The following is a 19986-nucleotide window of genomic DNA, read 5'->3' as shown; positions in this document are numbered from 1 at the left end:
AACTGTAGTTCATCCCTCAGGTTTCTGTATACTTCTTTCCCATCGTAATGAGTATAGTCTACTTATACTTCTAGGAGAAGATGCCTTTTATTAATAGATATTTATTTTTGTTATTTTTCCATAGTGATGACCCTTCCTACTGTGGAATCATGTTCAGAGAAGAAGACTGATATGTGTGTATGCAACAAACGAACAAATCCCCATATTTGAAGGGCCATCCTAGTACTTACTGACTCCCAAACCAGCACCACACCCACTACACTAACCAGCCATGTCCAGACCTAAATATGTCCTAAGGTCTGCTCCTTACATTCCAGTAATGATGGTATGTGGAGGAAAAAGGGAAAGAAAAAAAATAAATAAAAGGTCTTCACAAGAAAATGATACAAGACATGACTTGAAGACCCATCTCACTAAGTCAAAGAAAAGGATAAGTCAGATAAGAAAAGAGATTCTGCAGTTGTTCAAAATATCTGAAATGTCTGGAAAATCTAACTGGGGCTCATAAACATGGCATAGCTGTGTAGGGGTAGTAAGTGGTTTGTACTACAAACCAGTGTCTTACAAAATTCATACAAGATTCCTAATTCCCTAACTAATGACATACTGTATACTATTGCATCACTGGATAAGCCTAAGTACACAATAGGTCTGTAAATAGAGCTGCATAGGACACTGTTGAGTATTAGCAGGGATAAAATGGTATAATTATGAGTGTGTGCCACCAACATCCGCAGCTTGATATCCGAAGTCTCAGAAATGGTGATGTACTGCTCTGCATAAGCTATATGAGATACATCATCACCATTAAATGTGATGTCACCACACGGAACATCTAGTGTAATACTCGGACACACAGGCACATCCTGTCATGGAATACAGTGTACACAAGCACATTACCACAAGTCCCAACAGACTGACAATAGGGACTGCCCACTATGGTATAGAACCTCACAGCAGGTCCTTTCAGTGTGATAGTATTCTAATGAATACACACATGGCCAAGGAGGAGGATATTTTTTATGACTCTCCCAAATCCATTTAATTGGAGTGCCAAAGGAAGTTGTATGGCTACATATCTAGACTATATTCTAGTGCCCCCCCTCCACCCACAATTAAATGTATTGCATGTTTCCATTCAAAATGTAAGTAATGTATCTATAAAGGAAAAAACAGTAGTTATGTGTGTACAGCTGGAACCCAAAACATATAATTAAAACAGTCCACATATTTTGCACATGGGTTCCAATGCTAATGGATATATGGATATTTAAGGTGTACCAAAAGCTTCTTTCATGCATATAGACTTCAGCAGATATACATGGTGTAAAAGGTGGGATAATGCAGTTGGGGTAGACTGTAAAGAAAGGTATGTATGCTCTGTATGCAGAAACAAGGGTGAGAAACTGCACTGCTAATCGGTATGCAATTAGAAAGCATAGACATGTCACCTCTGTAAGCTAAACACTGTTTTAATTGGCAGTAGTCACCAATGTGGAATGGATGTCTGTATGAACATTGTACCTCTCCAAGTTATACTTTTGAAATAGGTTAACAGCATAGCTGTCACAATTATGATACTAGGCAAGAACTGTGGACCTGACTCACCCATGAGACAGGAGCAATGACACATACTGGGAAGCAAATCTGTCAGATCCCTTAAAGCCAATATAAAAAGGGAACAGTGGGGATGATAGTGACAGATGTAATGTTACTGAAGATAGGTGCATTTCCAGATATCGAGTATACCTGCCCATTACAGATGTTAGTTCATATATCAGAGGATGGCAATTTTACAAATGTAAGCTGGCTCTGCATGCCACATCTTTCAAATGTATAATAGTAACACCCACTAGGAGGAATGTCTGGTTAAGTGACATATATGGCAAACAAGGGCTGAACCCAAACTCTGTACCACAGGAGCTAGAGCTCAGAACCTTAACCTTCTGTACAAACTGCCATTTGGCAAAATACCACCACTGATTACATACCTCCTGTGGAGCAAAACAGCATATAGTACATCATTATATGGTCAGTATCAAATGGCAGTATATATTATACCTTAATAGGTTACAGTACACATACAGATTATGTGCAGTTACAATATATGCACAGTCCTTGTCCACAGCATATCAGTTTTAGTTCTATATCAGACTGCATGTATGCGAGGATGTTGCAGTTTTCTAAATCACGGTTAGTTTAAGACCACACACATTATAATTTTTACATCCCTTATACAGGATAACATGCTGCTTTTATGTATGTGCTGATCTGATACATACAATAAAGATCAGAAAAAAAAGCATTTTTCTTCTTCTTCTATTTATTTTCTTCCTCATCTTCAATAGGGAATGTTTCTCAAGTGAAAGACATTTTACCATTGATGCCTGTTCCTAAAGCATCCTGTTTATTTGGAATGATTTTGGCAGTCACAGCCTTTGAGAAAGTAGTGTTAGGGGGGTCTCTTCCCCTTCATGAGTTTGGCCAGGAGCTTCATAGGTCCTCCCTTCTTCTCAGTTCACTGATTTTAGACATTAGGCTTACAGACTGCCTGCAACATAAAAGATCAAGCCTTGAGCTTCCCACTTGCACTGGTCTACTTAATATGGTCTCAAAATTGCTAGATCAAATGCTAGTCAAAGTTTTTTCACACATTTTCCTTCCACTTTCTAATCTTCTTCAACAGTATACTCCTCTCACAGGCTATCTCTCCCATTTTTACCTCTCCTATATACCACTGTGAATTATGTTCTACTAATGGCTATTTATGAAGGCAAGTGGTATCATTCCATTCTCTTCCCTTCTTTTCACAATAGCAGGTTTGGTCGCTGGCCTCATGCTTGTTGGAAGTAGTCATTTAGTCAAGGATGAACATCAGGCCTTCTGTTTGCTTTAATTTCCTCGTAGTCTGTGCATTTCCACTAACATCAATCCAGCACAAGTAAACGCAAGTCAGACAGGCATCCATGCATTTAAAATTCTAGGTCAAGAGATTCAAGCAGAGCAATAAGATCAGTGATACATATGTTCTGTCTCAGTCTGCACTACCAAGACAACTTCCAGAAAGCTTTAATATCAGTTGTTTTCTTCTGTGCTGAGTAAGAATAACTGCCATGAGAAGGACCAAACAAATGCCTGCTCTGCATTTGAGTCAGATGATGATGATACCTCTCATAGTCTTCTTAAAATATCAGCCCAGATGCCGGTAATGAGCAACATTTGGTATCTCAGGTTTCTACTCTGGAAGACCCCCCTCTTTTGGAGACATCAAGAAAGCCATGCAGTAGTAGAAACAGTAGATCAAGGAATAGTAGTCCTCTCATTTAAGCAGCAGCTCAAGGTAAGCATACCACCCGAATGATGTTTCATGCAGACACCTCTGTCTTAAGCTTATCCAGAATATGAAATTCAGCCTGCTGTTAGACATCTCAGGAATAATAAAGCTCATGGTCCAAATGGTTTGAATGGGGAATTTTCTAAAAGGTTCAGTTACAAGGTTAGCAACATTTTCATGAAGGTTTTCAATGTTATATTGCTAAATGACATTTTGGACCTTTATTTTAACCATCCTATATTCACAAGTTTCATTGTTTCAGCAAACGCTAGACACATAGCTCTTAAAATTGCTTTACCATATATTATTTCACCTTTTCAATCTAGTTTTACAAAACACCAGACATCAGATCAGACAATAACTATAGACTCATTTTTTACTTCTAAGAAAACTCCATGAATTAAATATCTTAAAGTTAGCTAGTGATGCTTCAAAAACTTATTTTTTTTCAAAAACATTTTTATTTTGTTTTCATTATAAACATACACAAATGTACATCTAACAAATACAATAAAACAATAACAAAGCTATTTACAATATTTACATTCATCCATAATAAATCATTTTATCCATGAGAAGTTATCAGTATTTGTTCAAAAGGTTTTCCAATTTTTGCCATGCTATTTTTTATGAGTAATGTTATGAGTTCTATAACAAATGGTTTGCAGTTCTTTTTTACAAACAACTTTTGCTACATTAATAAATTCTTTAAACATCAAATCTTGTTTACTTTTCCAGTTCAAAGTAATAACTTTTCTGGCAATTGCAAGAATTGACCAGAGTAACTGAATCGGAGATTTAGGTATTACATTAGGTATAGGAACATTGAATAGGATTAGTGAGTAAGAAATATGACCGTTATCAGACCATAAAGCATTTACAAAATATCTAAAGTCTTTCCAGTATTGAGCAACATTTCTACATTCAATGAACATGTGAACCCAGTTGGCCTCTAGTAATTCATCACATTTCCAACATTTACTTTTACAGTTTTTGAGTATAAGATTTATTTTATGTGGAGTAGAGAAACTCCTATTCATAAATTTCCATGTATACAATCTCCAATATAATGAAGAAGAGGTACCATATGTAGAATTCAATAACAATTTTCTGGATTCATCAGATATTTGTTCTCCATTAATCTTTACATAGTAATTCCAAAAATATGAGTCAAACTTTAGAGTGTCTTCTCTTAGTATCTTATAGATAAGTGAGATACTTAATTTTTGATTATCTGTCTTTTCAAGACACCTAATAAAATGAAACTGACATATATGAATCACATGATTTGAGGTCCTTACATTGTTTTAATATGGGGGAGATAATTATTTCCATGATGGGGGTGTTATACATTTTTGCTTAACCATAGTAAAGGGACTCATCATTTTCTTTATTATATATTCAGGAAAAATCTTATACAGTTCAGGAATTATTCCATCCAGTCCTGGAGCTTTATTATCTTTTAATTTTTTTATTTGCTCTTTCACTTCTGTTAGTGTTATTTGTTTATTTAATATGTGATTTTGTTACATTGACACCTTAGTAGTTATATTTTCTTAAATAAAAGTTTCATTACATTATCTATCTCCAAAAGTGGTGTGTTATTATTTATATCTTTTTACTACTTTTTGAACACTTCTAATATGCCCATTAAGTTAGACGTGCTCTTAACTGAACCATCACTTTTATATTTACTCTCATTAATAAGATTTTGATTGTTTATTTTTTTGGATATCTATTTTATGTAGATATTTGGGATTTACAGCATAAGATTGTAATTTCAAATTGTCCAGGTTTATGGCTATCTTACGATTCAGAACTTCTAAGTATTTTTTATTTAACTTAGTACTTTCGTTATATGCTACTTGGTTATTTGGTCTTGCATCCATTTTTATCTTGTCTATTTTTTTGTAAGTCTAAAAGTTCTTTGTCCCACTCTCTCCTTTTTTTAAGGTACAAAGATTTTATTCTACCATATATATAAACTTTAAAGGTGTCCCATAGTATACTATCAGTCACTTCATCATTATCATTTGTTTCCATAAACATGTCTATTTCTTTCATTATCCATTCCTTAAAGTCTTTTAACTTAGTTATGTAAGCAGGAATTCTCTGTAGAAATCTTAAATCATCTGAATGCACAGTTAATGTAAAGTTTATAGCATTATGGTCCGAAAGTGGACAAGTCATTATAGATACGTCACTTATTTTAGAATATATATTATTTGATACAAAGACCTTATCAATGTTTGTTTGTGTACCAAACCAATATGAATAGTGAGTATAGAATAAGGAATAATGTTCTCTTAGACCATGTATATCTTTAAGGTTCATCTGATTTGTAAAGTCATTTAACTTCTTGGTTTGAGATGTTAGTTTTATTTTACCATTTTTAGAAGTATCATTGCCTGATGGGTGGCCGCGGTGGTGCAGCTGCTAGCGTTGACGCCTCACAGCAAGAGGTTCTCCGGTTCAATCCTTGGCTGGGGTGCCTTCTGTGCGGAGTCTGCATGTCCTCCATGTGGTCACATGGGTTTCCTCCGGGTGCTCCGGTTTCCTCCCACATCCCAAAGACATGCTGTAAGTGGATTGGACACTCTAAATTGGCCCTAGGTGTGAGTGTGTGCATGTGTGTGCCTTCTGTGGAAGGTTGGGTGCCGGGCTGGCAACTCGACACCGTAAAGCTCCACTGCCAATCATGAGCAGACAGGTGATCCGCTGTGGTGACCCCTAATCGGGAAAAGCCGAAAGAAGAAAAAGAAGTATCATTGCCTGATAATAAGCAGTTAAAATCACCTATTGTTATAATTTCCCCTTTTGCATTTAAAGTAATAACATATTTAATACTCAGTCCTGGTATCCAGTATGTATTAATCAAAGTATAATACTTCCTATTGATTTCCAAAATAACCATGCTTAGCATCCCATCTTTATCTGAAATTGTATCTATAATTCTTGGCATAGTATACATATTTTTCCATAGAATAAGAGAGCCCCTTCTCTTAGTCTTAAAACATGAATCAGCCAGAATGGTTTAGCCATTGAATGAGTATTTTTGTAGATCTTTTTTTAATAGATGGGTTTCCTGTAAAAAGATGATCTGGGCTTTATGCATTTTGGTATATGTAAGCAAACTAGCTCTTTTGACATTATTGTTCAAACCATTAATATTTAATGATAAACATTTATAAGCTATTGACTACAATGTGTATGTTATTACTTACTGAAAGACCTTTCTTCCGTGTTGACTTGAAATCTACTGAAAACTTACTTATTATGGCTGCATAACGTGTATTAAGCACTACTTTCAAAAACCCAAAACTATTTACAAATACATACATGAAACATAAAGTTTCTGGTTTGGTTAAAAATGTAACTAAACCATCCATCCACCACCTCTCCAATACCAAAAGACACACATTATCCATCTCTGCTTAGAATATAGTATAAAAACAAAAAAGAAAAGCATTATGAAAGCAACTAAAGAAATCTGAATCCATGAAATATGCAGTAGAATGAGAGTGTCCAATATATCTGAAAGTATATGAATATGTTACATATAATAGCACCTCTATTATACCATGACCCCCCATTAATATTCCAAAACGTGCACGCTGATTGGCCAGCGTGCACGTTGTAAATCGACTTATACTAATGGAAAAAGGTCCAGTCGCCCAGACTTTTTCCATTAGTATAAGTCTCTTTTAAAACACTGTCTCGCTATGTTAAAAGAGTTTAACATAGCGACACAGGTTTAAAAAAAGCAACGGAGATCTCCGTTGCTTTTTTTAAAGCTGTCTCGCTATGTTAAACTCCTTTAACATAGTGACACAGTGTGTAAAAAGCAACGGAGATCTTGCTTTCTCCGTTGCTTTTTAACCTGTCTCGCTATGTTAAATGGGTTTAACATAGCGAGACAGCTTTAAAATAAGCAACGGAGATCTCCGTTGCTTATTTTAAAGTTGTCTCACTATGTTAAACCCATTTAACATAGCGAGACAGGTTTAAAACGGAGAAAGCAAGATCTCCATTGATTTTTACTGTTTCGCTATGTTAAATGGGTTTAACATAGCGAGACAGCTTTAAAATAAGCAACGGACATCTCCACTGCTTATTTGAAAGCTGTCTCGCTATGTTAAACCCATTTAACATAGCGATACAGTAAAAGCAATGGAGATCTTGCTTTCTCCGTTGCTTTTGCCACAGCTCTGATGTACTGCGAGGCATCGCAGTACATCAGAACCGTCATGATACCAGCCAGCTGCGGAAGGGCAGCAAAGAGGCATTATACAATGCTATTATTTAAGAAAAGTAATTATTTATTTTCTTAAATAATGTCATAGTATAATAGCAATAACCCACTTCTGGGTGTGGGTAATGCGGGATTTACCCACGGTTGTTTTTGTTTGGTCCCTCGGGCTTCGCCCTTGGGACCAAACCACGCCAACCATGGGTAAATCCTGCATTACCCACACCCAGGCGTGGGTTATTGCTATAATATGCAGATATGCCAGAAATTCACATAAGATCAAAGTATGTATAAACATTAGAAGCTGAAGGTTAAGAAGATTGTCAATATTTCCAAGACTTTTCAAGAAACATCAGATGATTTAACCCATTTTATCAGTCATCTATCTAACATTTTTCATGTAAGGATCTGTTGAATATATATATATATATATATATATATATATATATATATATATATATATAAAACACTTATTACAACATAACTATTATACTTGCTGTACTATTTGATATTGTCTTCTTTTTACTACCTGTTGTACCTATTGTGTAACTTTGAATGTATTTTGGAGCTTTTCTCCCCAGGACTCCATTGAAAACGGGTTCATTTGGCCCAATGGACTATCCTGGTAAACCAACTGCAATAAATAAATAAATAAATAAAATAAATAAATATTTTGCAATTATATACATAGTCATACGTATTAACAATATCTATGTTGACGTCTTTCATCAGGAAGGGGGGCGAGAGAGAGAAAAAATAGGGGTCTCACAACCCTCTATTTAGTTACTAAAGGTTTAGTTATATAACATAAGTCTGATGTTAATATGCATAATGAGTTTTCTAATGCAGCTCCTAGTTCACTTGATGTCATTTAGTTACTAATAGTGTCATTGAATCTGCAGAATGTATGCATCTATAAGAGAACATAGGCATTTTCAAAGGAGTTAAACACTTTTATCAGAGCTAATTATTTACCATTTACAGTATCTAGTAAAGGATAACAGAATTTCAATTGAAACAAATTCTAAGTACAACCATTTAATGAGTTCAAAAGGTCAAATAATGTCATCACTGTTGTTTCCTCAAGCTGCAGCTTCATAAACTTGTTAAACAGTATCTAAATAGGCTTGTGCACAACAGAAGTTGTCTCTAGTGAAGAAAAAAGCATTTGCAGTGGGAAATTCAGATCCTGAAGCTTTTAGAGTTTTCAGAAAGAAAATAAAAATTCTCAAGCTGCCTTGTCAGTGCATGTCATGAATCTTCACAATGAGAACAGTTACACAGACCACCAGTTTCCTCACAAAACTTCAACATCATGAAAAAATTAATCCTTTCATATAAAAACAGCTATTTAAAATTAACAACAGCTGCCTCAAATCAGAAATCATATTATAACCATTTACCCACCAGGCCAGAGAGAGAGAGAGAGAGAGAGAGAGAGAGAGGGAAAAAAGGAACCTAATATATATATATATATATATATATATATATATATATATATATATATATATAAAACTTATATTTAGCTATCTATAAAACACCATTAATGTACTGTATTAATGTTTAAATGTATCTAAACAAAGAGTCTAAAACATCTAGTTAGAAACACTAATCAGAAACACCTTGTTACCCCACCACTGACCCACTAGAAAAAATGCACTTTGGTATTAAGTCAAATTATACATTACTGGAGAATTAGAAGACATACATCGTTTGTAGTTATTTAAAAGAGAAAAACATGTAAAGTACAATGAGGAAAAGAGAGAAAAGAAACACTGGTTTACAAAAATGAATAGGAAGGAAGAAGAGAGAGAGAAAAGAGAGAGAATGTTATTTAAATACTTAGTACTATATATAATTAGAAGATGTAAATATAGAAAGGAAAAGAGAGAGTTAATAATAAAAATTATTCACATTACCTTACAGCATAGAGACTTTCCAAAATCAAATATATTATTATTCATAAAACAAAGCATTTAAAATTAGAAAGAATTTATTCATTTGTCCTTTAGTTTCTTAGTTTTGTTTGTTCCTTCCTTCACAGGCCATCCATTTTTTGTTGCCTGTCTCTTCAAACTCTGGGATGACCATTCCATTTCTTCTGTGTCCGACAGTATTTTGTTCTTTTGGACAAATTCTACTGCTTCTTGTAGAGAATCAAAGATCTTCACTCCTTCTGGCAATGTAATTTTTATTCTTGCAGGAAAAAGAATTTGAGCTTTAATATTGGCTTTTTTCAAGGACTTAATTAGAAAAATAAACTCCTTTCTTCTGGATATGACTGCAGAGGTGTAGTCATTGTCAAAATGAATAACTTTTTCACCCATCTTGATAGGGGAATTAGTCCAAGCTGATTTCAGCACTAAGTCCTTGTCTTGCGAGGAAAGAAATCTAACTATTATAGACCTGGGGTTAGAGGAACTCAGAGATTAAGCTGGATTTGCCAGGGACTGATGAGCCCTCTCAATTCCAAAAGAGAGGGATTCAGGCATGTTTAGTGCTGATGAAAACCTCTTATTGAGCAATTGAATCATGTTAGCATCCTCTTCTTTCTCAGGATATCCATATATTCTTTTGTTATTCCTCCTTGCTCTACTTTAAGGTATTTCAGTTTCTCAATCAGCCTGGTGTTTTGTTTCAGAAGAAATTCATTGTGATGTCCATTTTCTGTCACTCTAGTATCTAGGTCAGTTACTGTTTCCTCTAAGGCAAGAATTACTTCACATTGTTTTTTTACTATTCCATTTAGAAGTTCCAGTTGTTTACTGCATTCTTGTTTGATAATATCCATTTGGTTTTTGAATTTGTCCATTTTTACTGACTTCTTGGATGTTTGTTATTATAAGATGTAGTTCTTTCTTCACTGCACTCCCCTGATGGGGGTTCTTCGAGTTGCTCATGTTTTTAGTGACAGTTATTGGATGTTTGTTATTATAAGATGTAGTTCTTTCTTCATTGCACTCTCCTGGTGTGGGTTCTTCACGTTGCTCATGTTTTTAGTGACAGTTCTTGGATGTTTGTTGTTATAAGATGTAGTTCTTTCTTCATTGCACTCTCCTGGTGTGGGTTCTTCACGTTGCTCATGTTTTAGTGACAGTTCTTGGATGCTTGTTATTATAAGATGTAGTTCTTTCTTCACTGCACTCTCCTGGTGTGGGTTCTTCACGTTGCTCATGTTTTAGTGACAGTTCTTGGATGCTTGTTATTATAAGATGTAGTTCTTTCTTCACTACACTCTCCTGGTGTGGGTTCTTCGAGTTGCTCGTGTTTTTAGTGACAGTTCTTGGATGTTTGTTATTATAAGATGTAGTTCTTTCCTCACTGCACTCTCCTGGTGTGGGTTCTTCACGTTGCTCATGCTTTAGTGACAGTTCTTGGATGTTTGTTATTATAAGATGTAGTTCTTTCTTCACTGCACTCTCCTGGTGTGGGTTCTTCACGTTGCTCATGTTTTTAGTGACAGTTCTTGGATGTTTGTTATTATAAGATGTAGTTCTTTCTTCACTGCACTCTCCTGGTGTGGGTTCTTCACGTTGCTCATGTTTTTAGTGACAGTTCTTGGATGTTTGTTATTATAAGATCTAGTTCTTTCTTCACTGCACTCTCCTGGTGTGGGTTCTTCACGTTGCTCATGTTTTTAGTGACAGTTCTTGGATGTTTGTTATTATAAGATGTAGTTCTTTCTTCACTGCACTCTCCTGGTGTGGGTTCTTCACGTTGCTCATGTTTTTAGTGACAGTTCTTGGATGTTTGTTGTTATAAGATGTAGTTCTTTCTTCACTGCACTCTCCTGGTCTGGGTTCTTCGAGTTGCTCATGTTTTTAGTGACAGTTCTTGGATGTCTGTTATTATAATATGCAGTTCTTTCTTCACTGCACTCTCCTGGTGTGAGTTCTTCACGTTGCTCATGCTTTAGTGACAGTTCTTGGATGTTTGTTACTATAAGATGTAGTTCTTTCTTCACTGCACTCTCCTGGTGTGGGTTCTTCACGTTGCTCATGTTTTTAGTGACAGTTCTTGGATGTTTGTTATTATAAGATGTAGTTCCTTCTTCACTGCACTCTCCTGGTGTGGGTTCTTCACGTTGCTCATGCTTTAGTGACAGTTCTTGGATGTTTGTTACTATAAGATCTAGTTCTTTCATCACTGCACTCTCCTGGTGTGGGTTCTTCACGTTGCTCATGTTTTTAGTGACAGTTCTTGGATGTTTGTTATTATAAGATGTAGTTCTTTCTTCACTGCACTCTCCTGGTGTGGGTTCTTCACGTTGCTCATGTTTTTAGTGACAGTTCTTGGATGTTTGTTATTATAAGATGTAGTTCTTTCCTCACTGTACTCTCCTGGTGTGGGTTCTTCACGTTGCTCATGTTTTTAGTGACAGTTCTTGGATGTTTGTTATTATAAGATGTAGTTCTTTCTTCACTGCACTCTCCTGGTGCGGGTTCTTCACGTTGCTCATGTTTTTAGTGACAGTTCTTGGATGTTTGTTATTATAAGATGTAGTTCTTTCCTCACTGCACTCTCCTGGTGTGGGTTCTTCACGTTGCTCATGCTTTAGTGACAGTTCTTGGATGTTTGTTATTATAAGATGTAGTTCTTTCTTCACTGCACTCTCCTGGTGTGGGTTCTTCACGTTGCTCATGTTTTTAGTGGCAGTTCTTGGATGTTTGTTATTATAAGATGTAGTTCTTTCTTCACTGCACTCTCCTGGTGCGGGTTCTTCACGTTGCTCATGTTTTTAGTGACAGTTCTTGGATGTTTGTTATTGTAAGATGTAGTTCTTTCTTCACTGCACTCTCCTGGTGTGGGTTCTTCACGTTGCTCATGTTTTTAGTGACAGTTCTTGGATGTTTGTTATTGTAAGATGTAGTTCTTTCTTCACTGCACTCTCCTGGTGTAGGTTCTTCACGTTGCTCATGTTTTTAGTGACAGTTCTTGGATGTTTGTTATTATAAGATGTAGTTCTTTCTTCACTGCACTCTCCTGGTGTGGGTTCTTCACGTTGCTCATGTTTTTAGTAACAGTTCTTGGATGTTTGTTATTATAAGATGTAGTTCTTTCTTCACTGCACTCTCCTGGTGTGGGTTCTTCGAGTTGCTCATCTTGAGATCTCCAGTAGAAAACTTGACAGGAATAATTAAAAAATTCTCTTGACTATGTATTAATGTTTAGAAAACAATAAAGAGTCTATGTTACTCTAACTTTTAGTATACTTTTAGTTAGATTTTTCTAAAAATTAAAGTATATTTCCTGTCAGGATATTAAAATCTAAGCAGAGCTATGGATTTCTGCTGCTATCAGACTGGCATCTTGGCCACACCCTCTCCCTCAAAAACTTCTGACAAATTGCACTTTTTTCTTTAGATATATGGGCACATTTGGCTTCCCTGAATAATTTCAGCCATCTTAAAGTCTTATACATTACTCCATCAACAACATTTCATTAATGGTTGTATGTCCAGATCTGTTGTTATTAAAATGGTACTCACTGAGGATATACCATATTTCCTTGCCTATTTAATATAGATATATGTATACACAGAACCCCTATTCATTTACCTGAATTATACATCTTATATTTCCTTTCCAAATATCCAAGACTGAACAAATCTTTTAACTGTTTTTGACAATAATTTTACAGTTTGCTTCAATCATCATTCATAATTATATTCTAAAAATCTTAATAGTGACTAATCTTTATTCAGGGGTACCAAAGAATATAAATTAAATTTTACTATATCTGCTGTCTTTCCACTACTTAATTGCATTCCTGATTTAGACCCTCTAAATTTATATAATATGCCTACCAGTCTCAATTAATTATGTAAGTATTTGTACCCTCAAAATTACAAAGCTTACCATTTGTAGAATATTTCAAAATGCCGGGGTCATATCGAACAGGATTTACATAGATTTTCCTCAAATATTTTTTTTTTTTTTATTTCAGATTTCTCCCAAGTGATTGCCCAGATAAGTATAACGTCTTCTTCCCAAGATACCATTCTTTTCCAGGCTAAATACAGTTTTAATATTTAAGGACCATGAATATTTAATATTGGGAATGGTGATACTTCCACTCATATTTTGAACATTCTCCTCAAAATAGGGGGTACAGCAATAAATTGCTAAATTCCATCCTCACCCCATCAGAACTTTAAAAGAGGCAGTGGACCCCATTTTGAGGGACTCTCTGGAAGATTCCTAAGGCTCAATAGAAACCAACACCGAAATCCACAGAAGGACTAAAGAAAAAGAAGTATGCCCCTCAGATTTACAGTAGATTGCAAAGAAATTACAAAGATCATGACCAACAACTGGATAATGATAACAGAAAATAAACAACTGGAAAAATTCCAAGGACCTCATCATTGTTTTGTTTTTAAGAGAGCCAGAAACATTAGGGACTGGGTAGAGAGAAATTCAGACTGGAGGAGGACAACAGAGGAACTTAACTCTGTGGACCCCCTCTTTGCACTTACTGCAAATACATGAGCAACAAAGTCTACTTCTTTTGTCCAGTAGTCAGAAGAAAAATCAACATAACTTGTTCTGGTAATTGCAACACTGCTTTTGTGGTATACTGTACACAGTGTAATGGCTGCAGTTGTTTTTATGTAGGGAAAACTGTGAACAAATTCAAAATCAGGGTAGCACACCATCTGTCTGACATCACAGACTTCAGATCCTTAAAACACAACTAGCAAAGCATTGCCATGATTTCCCAGACTATGGAGGTTTCCACTTCTACATCCTGGACGAGATCACTATGGGTCCATTTGAAGGAAATAAAAATGCCATCCTTGAAAAATAGAGTTAACCTGGAAGATCAGGCTAGATACCCACCACCACCCTGGCCTAAACTCAAGCATTTCCATTAACAGTGCGCTTGTACTCAGGAAATGTAACCATAAATCATACAGCTAAAAGACCTGTACTGTTTAACCCAGGATTTGGACAAAAACTGCTAATTAACCCTAATTGCTACTGTTAATATGAAAAAGCCAATCAAGTAATTAGATTTGTAAACCACTTCATCTACCTTGGTATGGTTTCTCTGGTGAACTAGTGAAATGGGAAAAAGGCCAGTCTGTTTATTTGTTTTGTTTTGTAATCTCTAGATGTGTACAAATCTAAAAAGTAACTGTCATGAGTTTGAAAGTAAGTGCTTTTTATCTCATGATGTGCACAAACTTAAACAGCAACTTTCAGATATTTAAATTTTTTTTTTTTTTTACTACTGATTTGGGACTTGAGCTTTCCTTTTAGTGCTAGGAATGAGTAAAGGGGGCAAATAATAGCCTCCTACTTTCATTGACAGCCCACTCCCATACTGATTGCATCATCCTCTTATATCATCTAACCCCACCCTGGGCCCCATGGAACCACCCTCTCTCTCTCAGGAGATTGGTTAACTGTCCTTCCAACTGATCCCTCCCAGTTTCTAGCCTTTTATCTAGCCAGGCGAAGAGCTATCTAGCCCTCTTTTGCACTAACTTCACCACCTGGAACTTGAAGAGAAGAATAATCTGAACAGAATAGCCCTCATAACTCTTAGACTCAGGAAGAAGCTTGACAGTGAAGACCCCAGGCTGGAGCACCATAAAACCATGCTCTAGTACCAAGAGTATTCCATCTCTCACTGCCACTACCCCACAGCAACCAGGTATGGATACTCTAGTTACTGGGTTTGTATTTAATAAAATTTCTGTAGTCTGCAGTACAATGAAAATAGTTATTGCAGGGCACAACTCCACAGGCACAATCTGCTTATGCTCAAAGATGATCTGAGATGTTTATGTTTATTTAAAGGTTTTATATACTCTGCAGTTAACTGCTTGGTGGATTTTGTATTCCATGGGCACAGAAATCCCATACAAAAGGTTCTGAGGTCTCAAACTTTACTTATTTTTTCCTTCTGCTTGTGCACATCCATGAGCGCTGTAAAAACTGAGCACTGTAACTTATTTTCCACTGTAAGCTCATTCCCTGGATTAATGTGTTGCTCAAGAATGGGAATCACCTGGAGTAGCTTTAATTGACTTCCTCCCCTGCATATAAAAGGTCTGTCTTCATCAGGAAGAAGAAGAATGGGGACTGGTCACAATAATCATGTATATGAGCCTCTTATAAGCCAGCACTGTAAACCTTTTTGCTATACAAGAGAAGATTAGCCTTTCATACTGTATTTCAGGAGATATGAACCCTGTAAAAGTAGGCAGAACCTCTCATACTGCATGTGATAGACTGGAAAAAGTTCTGTAATAAAACTTTCATAATTAGCTCCAAGGAATGTGAGCCTCACAGATGCAGACACAGTTTCTCATTTTACACGTGTTAAAAAACAGACTAATAAAGTCTGATGATAGCCTTGTAAAAGCAGGCATTTTCTATGATCAAAGTGTAAGCCACTCTATTAGATGGACCTGCTGAAGCTCAGGCAAAAGTGTTTTCCTAATTATAGTCCTATAGTGGTAGCTCATGATGTGTTGTCATGTTTTGTTTGTTAAAAGTAAAAAATAAAAATAAAGCTTTTTAACTAAGAATGAGGCTCCACAGGCTGCTGAGCTGTTAAACCTCCACAGGTATTTCATTAATATTCAAATAAAGGACTAACCTCTAAGCTTTGGGATTGGCTCCTTGTTTTTTCCATCTCCCAGATTTTCCTCCAGTCAGCTCCCATGGACCATCACACCATTTTCTGTAATTGCCTTTAGATAACTGACCTGTTGTATATAATGTATTAGCAATAAACAAAAAAACACTTGTCCAGCTGCCTACTTAACTGAATAAACTACTGTATACTTCAATAAGGTGTCTTTATTCTTTCCACATGGAGGGTATCAAAGTGAAATAGTCTCCCAGATCTGCTAGCTAAAGTGATTTTACCTAGACTAATCCTTGGAACTCTGTTTCAAATGATATACCTGGAGGCTTAGGTCATCAGTTCAGAGAAACATTAGTGGTTGAACATGTGCATTTGTACTTAACAGATATACAGGGAGTGGCAAACAAACATTTTACCTAGTTCTCTTGTCATAGGGGATTCTGTTTTATCTATGTGCAGTAACTTAAGCAGATACATTCAGAGCAAGTCACTCCACAACAGATGCAAGTACAATCAAGGACAGCCCATGGAAACATGATATAAAACATCTTAAATTTTATCACAAGATAAATACACATGAGCCACACAACAGTTTTCACTATATATCTTCTTCAAGGGTTTAACATTCCATTAAAACAATACACCGTATAGAGCAATGATTGCATAACATCACTTACTTATTCCTTTTAACTTTAAAATTGATTTGGTACTTTTTGTGTCATTCAAACCAGGATGTCTATCCACCCTAAACTATTAATCCAATCATACTCAGTTTCTTCCATTCTTAACTTTATATCCCTCCAACTTTTTCATGTATCTTTTGTAGTGCTAACTCGAACATATCTTCAATCTCTCCTTCCTTTATATGCTCAAACAATGCACTTATTTGTACAATATAGTTTATTTCAGACATATGATCTAATTCTACTTTTCATCCTCCTGTTTGTTTTACCTATAAAGAATGAACTGCATTGTTTGCACAGTACTATATACACTATATTCCTTGTGTCACAATCAGCATACCATTTTAAATAAAATTCTTCCTCCTTTAAAGGTTCTTTAAAACTATTTCTCCTGTATGAATTGCCATTGTTGACATTTTTGACAGGGATGTATATCATTTCTTCCTTCTTCTGCATTAGATCGTTTGTTATGCTGTTCTTTAAAAAATAAAAGTTGTTTCAAATTGTTCTCCCTTTTATAAGTAAAAGTGGGTTGTGTCTCTATCAATTGTTTGGTATCATTTAAAGAATACAACATATGCTAATTCCTTTTTATTATATCTTCTACTTTATTAGTGTTGTTATTATAACATAAGGTTATTCTAGTGTTACTTTCTTTAACACTGGGTTGCTGTTCACTACTTTCATTTGTAAAACATAAACAGTCCTTCTTATCATCCCTGTCCTTCAAAACTCTATCCATTGTTTCTTCTACTTCCATCTCTGCGTAACCAATTTCTTTTAAGTCCCTTTTATCTGATTTAACTGCTCTACAGCTATGTTTCTATTGGTATTTATTCTAAAAATTATATACATCTGTCCCTTTACTATATTATGGAAAACATGATGGATGCATCCTGTTTTAGGAACATAATTTCTCCTAATTGGTCTGCTATATATGGATATTCTGTTTATTAATAAAAGCATTTAAGAAACATATATTGCTATCTGATAAATTAATCTTAAACTTTAAGAATTTAGTTGCAATTAATAAATAATTAAACAACATATTAAATATATCCCAGGAATTACACCATATAATAAACACAGGCAATATTTTAATGTTCTTTCTGTAATAATGTAAAAGAGCATGGGCATGTATATCTGTACATAGTTTCATTGTTGATGATTAATAAAATGCCCAGAACAGAAAACTTATAAAAAAGACCTGTATATAGATATGGATTGTTGGGCCTCCACCCTAATTTTTTTCAAGAAGTCTCTTCATTCAAAGTATCCAGTAGGCATATTTTTTGTAGAAGTTTCCAACTTTACCTGTGACATACATTATAATCTCCTACTCACTTTTTAGGATTAGGTTCCCCTTTGAAACACATTTTAATAAATGGGCTAGAAGTCAGGACAGTTCTTTCCAAATTTAATTGTGTTATTGGTATATTACTGAAGGAACCGAGTGGCATCATCCAAATAAGCAAGATGTCAGTGGACTGGTACCTAAACCTGCAGGAAAGATGGAGCCTTATCATTGACTTTGCACTAACAGAATAAGAATCTGATATTTACTGATTAGGCACAGTTTCTCAAGTTGAAGTAGTGTGTCTCTTTGCACACAAAATTCACTAACATATTTTTGGAGGAGGTTCCTGTTCTCTCCATATTAGTAGCAACTCCCATCATTTGCCTAACAACTGATTTTTCAAAACCAGGTTTTCCTAAAAAAAATTCTATTTATTCTCCAGTATGAAGTATTGGCAATTTCCCCTCTTTTCCTAGACAGATGTAGACAGATATCCAACAAAATCATCCCTCAAATAGTCCATCTCTAAAGTGAATGTGTTGTAGACTTTTCCTTATGTTCATTGTGTTTCTATAAAGTGCATTCCGGAAAGAATCCATCTCATTCTCACAGTCCACTGGAGGATGAGCCAGATCTATGTCAAGCCATAGTACCACCCAGTAAGTGGTGACCCCCTGTGGCCTGTCTTTATCATTCTCCTTGTCTGCTTAGCTCAAATCATCACTTCTTACATCTGCATGTCTGGTTCCTCAACTTCTGCTTGTAGACTGATCTGTAGGCCATTTTGTCAGTGACAGTGCTTATACTGAAGGTGCTTCATAACTATTATCCAGCTAAAAGTAGCTGAACTATTCTGGAAATTCTCGGATAGCTGTCATACTCTCAATGCTATGAATGTTCCTCCACTTTCATTTCTGGATTAATTTTGGCCTCTTTCTATAATACCATTTTTATGTACACCATCAGTGGACATACTAATGTAGCTGCATATTTCATGAGAACTCTGTAAGGAAACTGTAAGTCAGTTTTTGGGTACGGTCATAGATGAAAAAGGCCTGTTGTACTAATAATCACAACTCAGCCAATGTGCACTTTTCTTATGGGAGGGAAGCCTAAGTAGATACGTTTCATTGTAAGTGAATCAATGTATTTTTACCATCCACGAGACAGTGATTAATGATAATACAACAGAGTTACTAAAAATGAGGCTTTCTTATATAATCCCATTATATAGGAGTATCATTCAGCAGAAGCATTGCTAATGTGTATTGTGCATGTACACATTAGTCTGCATTCCTGAACATATACAGAACTTTAGAAAGGTGATTATTAGGCTAACGACCCAGGGCCAGCCCTTGGTCAACTGACGCCGTAAGTGAAAGGGCTCCACGGCATGCGCACACACACACACACACACACACACACACAGACACACACACTACCCAGTTCCTGGTCTACCTACACCATCCAGATTACAATTTTTCTTCCTTTTTCTCACAGTTTGTTTTACTGTTCAGTTTTTCCTGTATCCATTCACATATTTTAACTAGGCAAGACTGCTGTAGTTAGATGTATATGAGATAATTGTATTTAGTTGGGGTTCTAGATGTTCTGAGGTGCATTTAACATTTTCAAACAACTTTTTCATCCAGTGATGGCCTGAACAAAAATTATGATTACGGGAATAAATTCAATCCTGTTAATCAACTTTGTTTGTTATTTCTCAAATCCTTTTAACACATCCTAAGTGACCAAGACTACACTGTAATAACTGCAGTGGAAATAACTACATTAAGCCAGCGGTTCTAAATGCTGTAC

The sequence above is a fragment of the Protopterus annectens genome, chromosome 2.part1, assembly GCF_019279795.1.
Source record: "Protopterus annectens isolate FY-2018-M chromosome 2.part1, PAN1.0, whole genome shotgun sequence".
NCBI classification, from domain to species: domain Eukaryota; kingdom Metazoa; phylum Chordata; order Ceratodontiformes; family Protopteridae; genus Protopterus; species Protopterus annectens.
The sequence above is the reverse complement of the archived record's forward strand: the minus strand, read 5'-3'. Positions refer to the sequence as shown.